The sequence below is a fragment of the Pinus tabuliformis genome, chromosome 1_1 (assembly GCF_031772625.1).
Source record: "Pinus tabuliformis cultivar Carrire ecotype Pingquan chromosome 1_1, CPIR1, whole genome shotgun sequence".
NCBI classification, from domain to species: Eukaryota; Viridiplantae; Streptophyta; class Pinopsida; order Pinales; family Pinaceae; genus Pinus; species Pinus tabuliformis.
This window is the reverse complement of record NC_142297.1, coordinates 539,081,384-539,087,551: the sequence shown is the minus strand read 5'-3', so window position 1 is coordinate 539,087,551 and position 6,168 is coordinate 539,081,384. Positions and strand designations below refer to the sequence as shown.

The following is a 6,168-nucleotide window of genomic DNA, read 5'->3' as shown; positions in this document are numbered from 1 at the left end:
ATATTTCTGGTTTTATAAATCAAGGTTAATCACTTTTTGATAATATTTTAATCATCTTTCATCCTTTAATTTTTTATCAGAATTCCTTCTTAAATCTTGATGTTATAATATTTCTAATATTTTCATTAATTTGTAAATTTTACTTTATTCCTAATTATTTAATTCAGATTTAATAATTAAATATCGTCCTTTAATTGTAATAGAAAATGATTTTGGTTAAAATTTGAATATTTTTGTATTAAATTAAATTAATTTCCTTTATTTATTAATAAATATTTTTTCCACTTTACTGGAAAATGATTTTGTTTAAAATTTAGATAATTTTTTATTAAATGAGATTAACATCCTTTATTTATTAATACATATTTAAATACCGAACACACAATATTCATAGTTTTAAACTATAATTGTCCCTACATAATGTAAAACCTAACAATCAATCAATATAATGACATGTAGGTCTAAATACTTCCTAGAGTATATCCCAAACTTATATAACATGTATTACACTACGTTAAAATACATATTGTAGATAAAATGTGAACAAGCTACTACAGGCACTTCAGCCTCACAGGTGACAAAAGATCAGGCTCACTCAATTTGAGCTCTGATACCAAGATAAAATGTGAACAGAATTGAAAAGAAAGAGATGCAGCTCTCAGGTGTGGCCTGCACCTGGAGACTACACTCACAAAACTTGAGAGATCACTCTCGTCCACTCTATTCATCAATCAATCAAAGATTACATCAATAAATACAATACTAGGAAATAGGAAGTTGCACCCAAACCCCATAATTATAGAAACTAATCCTAAACTAAGGAAAAAATTACAACAACGTAACTATTTTCTCTATTAATTATTATTACGGTGCAGCCTTACGTTTATCATATAACAAGCATTGATTACTCTGTTCGTGAGTGCATATTGTTTGCCCCCACAGCCTTAGCATCCACAAAGCCGTTTCAATTGATGATGATAAAATAATAGATACTATTATGGTCATCCAACATATTCATGTGCCCTAATAACAATGGAATGCTTTGGATTTGCATTATCTATTTTATGATCACATATGATTGGAATGCATTGGATTGGATGATCAACTAACCACTCTTTCGCTAACAGATCACTGATTGGCTGACAACCTCATTCTATGACAGATACAGCTAACAAAGGGCATATACATCATGGAAACAGCCCGATACAATTTCTTCATGGGGTTTCGTGAATACTAGAGTAGCCATATTCAGCCTTACAAATTCCATCTTCCTGTTGCTGCTGGAACCAATGAGGACGAATGCCAAGGTTTTCGATCAGTAAGTCGCAGCTCTTATTGACAAGAGTAGGGTCTCTTCCAGAAGATATGAAAGGTTTACCCTCTCCTACATAACCGTCGATCAGGTGAAGATACACCTCTATATTGTGAGCGTTAACAAGATTGCAGGTATGTTTCAGAAAGGGGGAGTTATTGTTGTCCAAAATAACTTCAACCCCCACATGAAAATATGCCCAGGGAAGCCAATTCAACAATTTTCTGAACCATCCCCATGAACTCTCATTCACAATAAGTCCAGGAAATTTGGGAACAATGTCGTTCTTATTCACCAAACGAAGCAACTTAACGCCAAGTTCTTCCATTCTTTGGGCGAAGGTTCTATTCCCTACGCGTGGAGAGGCGAATGCAAACACAGTAATAGATATAGGGCGTGCCGGTGAATGTAAGTTCAGAATTTGTTTAACATCATATGAGCATAAGGTTGCGAGAGCAGCTCCTAAACTGTGCCCAGTTAAAGTAACACTCAAGGCCTCGTCCTTGTATTTATCTAAGAGTCTTGTAACTTCTGAACGAGCAGTTTCTCCTGTAGAATTATAACAATTTAGAAATCCCTTCTCTACTCGGACGCCCTTTTCGTTGAGACCATTAGTAGTTGATAATCGAGCAGGAACTAAAACATCTGTGAGATCTTGTATCCATTCTTGAGATGTTTGGGTTCCTCTCCACGCTATTATAATATCTCTCCGGCCCGCTCTTCGTATTTGTTGAGCATCTGTGCAGACCGCAGTAAAGCCAATCCAAATAGATTGCTCTGTCTGCCTCCCCAATATAATATCAGTCTCACTATACAAATACTTGGTGACGCGATACCCGTAGTAAGTGTTGGGTATTTTTAAATGGGAAAATACCAAAACCACACAAACAAATACCACAGAGCCAATGCTTTGTTTCATTTCTTCCAGGACCTTTGCACAGCGAAGCTATTAAAAACAAAATGACTCATAACAGTCCATTACACAGCATAAAAGATATCTATTGATTAAAAAAAACAAAAATGTTACAAACTTCATCCTCTGCGCAGAGAGGGATTCACTGGAGAAACTTTGTCTCTCTCTCACTTCTGGTCTTCCACTGCTGTGGGAATTACATAAACTTCAATTTTACAATGGGCAACAAAAGCATTACATCCCCTGTTCTATATCTCGCACTGTTGTGCGTTCAATACATGTTCTATAAAAAAAATACAACGCACCACCGTGCGCAGCCACCATACCCATAAAAACTACTGCACATAGTCTTTACACCACAGCATATATAAAAATGCATAAAACTACCGCACACCCATACATCGTGCGAAGGCACAGTACAAAAACTACCAAAAAAAATTCAACGCGCAGACACCCTAAAACTACCACACGCGCAGTCACTACACCATATTCTTTTCCCCTGCTCTCTGTTTAACCTCAGCGCGCGGGCTCAATACATGTTTTCCCTTTTTTTTACATATCACACACGCAGCCTCAATACTACATTGTATCGAAAAACATATAAAATGCATATATAAAAAAAAACTTATGTGTCGTAACAAAATTAAGGCATCAACCAACTTCCTACGATCAACCATTAAATTCATTAACTTCCTTCGGCGGTCAAACACAATGCCTTATACTCCATGCAAAGTTCTGACTTGACGCCTGACGCTGCCACGACTGCTGAGTTGGCTGCCACATCTGCTGGTACGGCGCTGCATGGAGACTGTCGTTAACATCCGCACAGGTTGACTCGGATCTGGGTCTGCTGCGTTGATCCGACGCAATTCGCACAACGTCACGGGCAAACGAATCGACCCTTAGCGTCCGGGGAGCAAGCGGTTTCTTGTTTGTACACGGGGCGCGTGGCGCCATTTGATTGTGTCGGGGCCCCTGCTACGGATACCACCTTCTGCAAATGGTGGTGCGGGGAGACCAAGGCGGTTTCGTTCGAAAACTGCCATGCAGTTAGAATTAATATTCCAACACTCCCCTTTAATTTCAACTGCTGGGCATTAGGACATACCCAAGCACTTCCTCACATAGAGGGATTCCTCAGTACTGCTGTTACAAAGATATCTTCCTCAAATAGAGGGATTCACCAACTACTTCTGATGCAGTTCACAAACAAACAAATTTGTCTTCCTCTTAATAGAGGGATTCACCTGAAACTGTGCTTAAGAGCACCTTCCTCATGACAGAGGGATTCACCATGTCACTGTGCTTAAGAGCACCTTCCTCTTGACAGATGGATTCACCATTTCAATGTGCTGAAGAGCACCTTCCTCATGACAGAGGGATTCACCATTACAATGTGCTGAAGAGAACCTTCCTCATGATAGAGGGATTCATCTGTTATAAAAACATCTTCCTCTTAACAGATGGATTCACCAAATGACTGCTTCAAATGCAGCTCCAAAACAAACAATCATTGCACTGCTGTGTGTGCAAACTCATTACAATGTTCTTTTATGCTGATGCATATTCTCGGCTGCACTGTTGTGCCATCTTCTTTACTGTGTCTACCCCACACTGCTGTGTCTACACTTGCACTGCTTGTGCACTTTTCAAAGACAAAATACTCTGTCTTTTCTGGAACAATTACACTGTCTCAACTTACAAATTTACACTGCAGTGTGTAAACATTTCTTACACTCACTGATGTTGCATATGTTGCATTTCAATTCAATGAACAACAAATTCATTACATTTACCTTTACCGCTGTAAGGAAAATTTCTTTTGCATGTGCTGCTGTCCATTACATCTCATTTCTTCAACAAAACTTTATGCTGCTGCATTTTCTTATTTGCATTGCTGTGTGTTTCTCCTTCTTGCCATCATGCTGCTGTCCATAACTTCTTGCTACTGCATTTTTCATATTCACTGCTGTCCATACCCATAACCATAGACTATCATCGCTGGGTTTTTATTTGCTGCTGCGTTGCCTCTGCAATTTGCACTATGGCTGCCTTTTGTTTCATCATGCTGCTGTGCCCATACTCTTGGCACTTCATTCTCCACACAAAAAATAACACGGGCTGTTACTTTTTACACCCTTGCTTCAAACAATCTTCAGTTTCATTTTTTTACACAATGCACTACTGTGCAATTCCTTTCATTTTTCTGCTGCCACACATTATCATTCACCCATGTGCATTAAAAATCTGTTGTCCCTGTTTTTCTTTATGAATTTCTATGCATGTTGCATTGCATACAAAAAAAATTACATTTTTCACTGCTGTGTGAAAAATTTCATTGCATTCTCAGCCACTGGGCATTTATGTTCTGTTGCGTTTTGCCTTCTTCTCATTTTCTTCTCATTGCTTTGCATTTTCATTCCCAATACAAAACATTTCATCTGCTGTGCATTACACTCATTCTGCTGTGAGTATATTCTCTCACATTACATAGAAGGAAACTACCTTCCATTGCTATGCATTTCAATGCATGTACTCCATAAAAAAAAATTCAAGCTGTTGTTTTATGTTGTCTTCCCACTGCTGTGAGGGTCTCCATGCTCTGCATACTTTTCTTCTTGCGCTGCTGCTCTTTACATTTGAGCGCTGCCCCCATTTCTTTTCTGCTGTTATAGCAGATTTAACTTCATGTCCTTCCCTTATAAAAGGTCTTCATCAATGAGTGACTGTTAATACAGTTCATCAATAAAAAAAATTACTAGCTCCCCTTTAATGTGTGCTTGTCTTCTTTTGGCAGACTCTTCTCAAAATAAATTTAGATCAGTTGGGGAGTTCAAGGGACTTTCACACTGTATTACCTTTCTTCTCCATACTTGTGTAACATTCTTCTTTTGTGTGGGTCTAGCTTGCATAGGAGCCCATATTAAGTTACAGTCACGTGCCATATGCCCAATGTTATGACACTTTAAGCATTCAACATTGTTCATGAATAACATTTCATGATTTCTTCTAAAATTGTTTGTTGCAGATTTTCGGAGACCACAACATTTATCTTTATGAAATGCTCTACAGTCTTTTGCCATATGACCAAAGTTTGAACATGCATAACGACAACCAAAAAATGAACTTTGGTACCTGGGAGATGGAGGTTTTCTTGATGCACTTCTGAAGCCTTGCTGCCTTGAGATCCTTTGATGATCACCATTGCCTCTTGCCTCTTTAACATCAGCTACATTTCTTCTTGGAGCTGGTTTTCTGCTTGGAGCAAGATTTCTTCTATTGCAGCCTTCATTTTTCTCCTTGCCTTTGCTGGAACTAGGAGCATCACCATCTCTTTCTGGCTTCTTCACATCTCCTTTGCTTAAAGCATCCTCATCCTTGTTTGAGGGTTCACCTACATACCCAAGTCCTGATTTATCAGATGGAGATCTATGATAGCTAAGCATGTCATCCAAAGCTTGAGAGCTCTTCATGATCTTGTTCATCCCTTCAACCTTCTTCCTGAGGAGGACAATCTCCTCTTCCAACTTTTCACATACATTATTTCTCTTTGCTAGTTGTCCCTCAGTTTCTTCCTTGCTACGAGTAGCTTCAGCTGCTACTATTTTGAAGGAGATAATATCAGACTTCATTTTGGAGATTTCTTCATCTTTTGCTTGACTGCTCTTCATTTTCTTTTCAGCTCCTTGTGCCTGCTTCCTGGCTTCTTGTAGTTCAGACTTAAGGGAGGAGACCTCTTCCTTGTACTGTCCAATCTCTTCCACAAGCTTATTCACTCTCTTGTGTCTTTGTTCAAGTTGACTTGTCAAGACATCTGCTTGCTTCTTTGCTCCATTCAGCTGATTTGTCATGGATATGACTTCTTCATGATGTTTCCTCTTGCATTGGTCAAGCTCCTTCTTAAGCTTGGCAAGCTCTTCATCCATTTCTCTTACTTGAAGTT

The 6,168-nt window shown here is 38.7% G+C and overlaps 1 pseudogene; it reads right to left on the bottom strand.

Annotated features, from left to right (window-relative positions):
- Positions 1-1,214: 1,214 nt before the first annotated feature.
- Positions 1,215-3,182, bottom strand: LOC149214185 (phospholipase A1-Igamma2, chloroplastic pseudogene; annotated as a pseudogene).
- Positions 3,183-6,168: the final 2,986 nt, after the last annotated feature.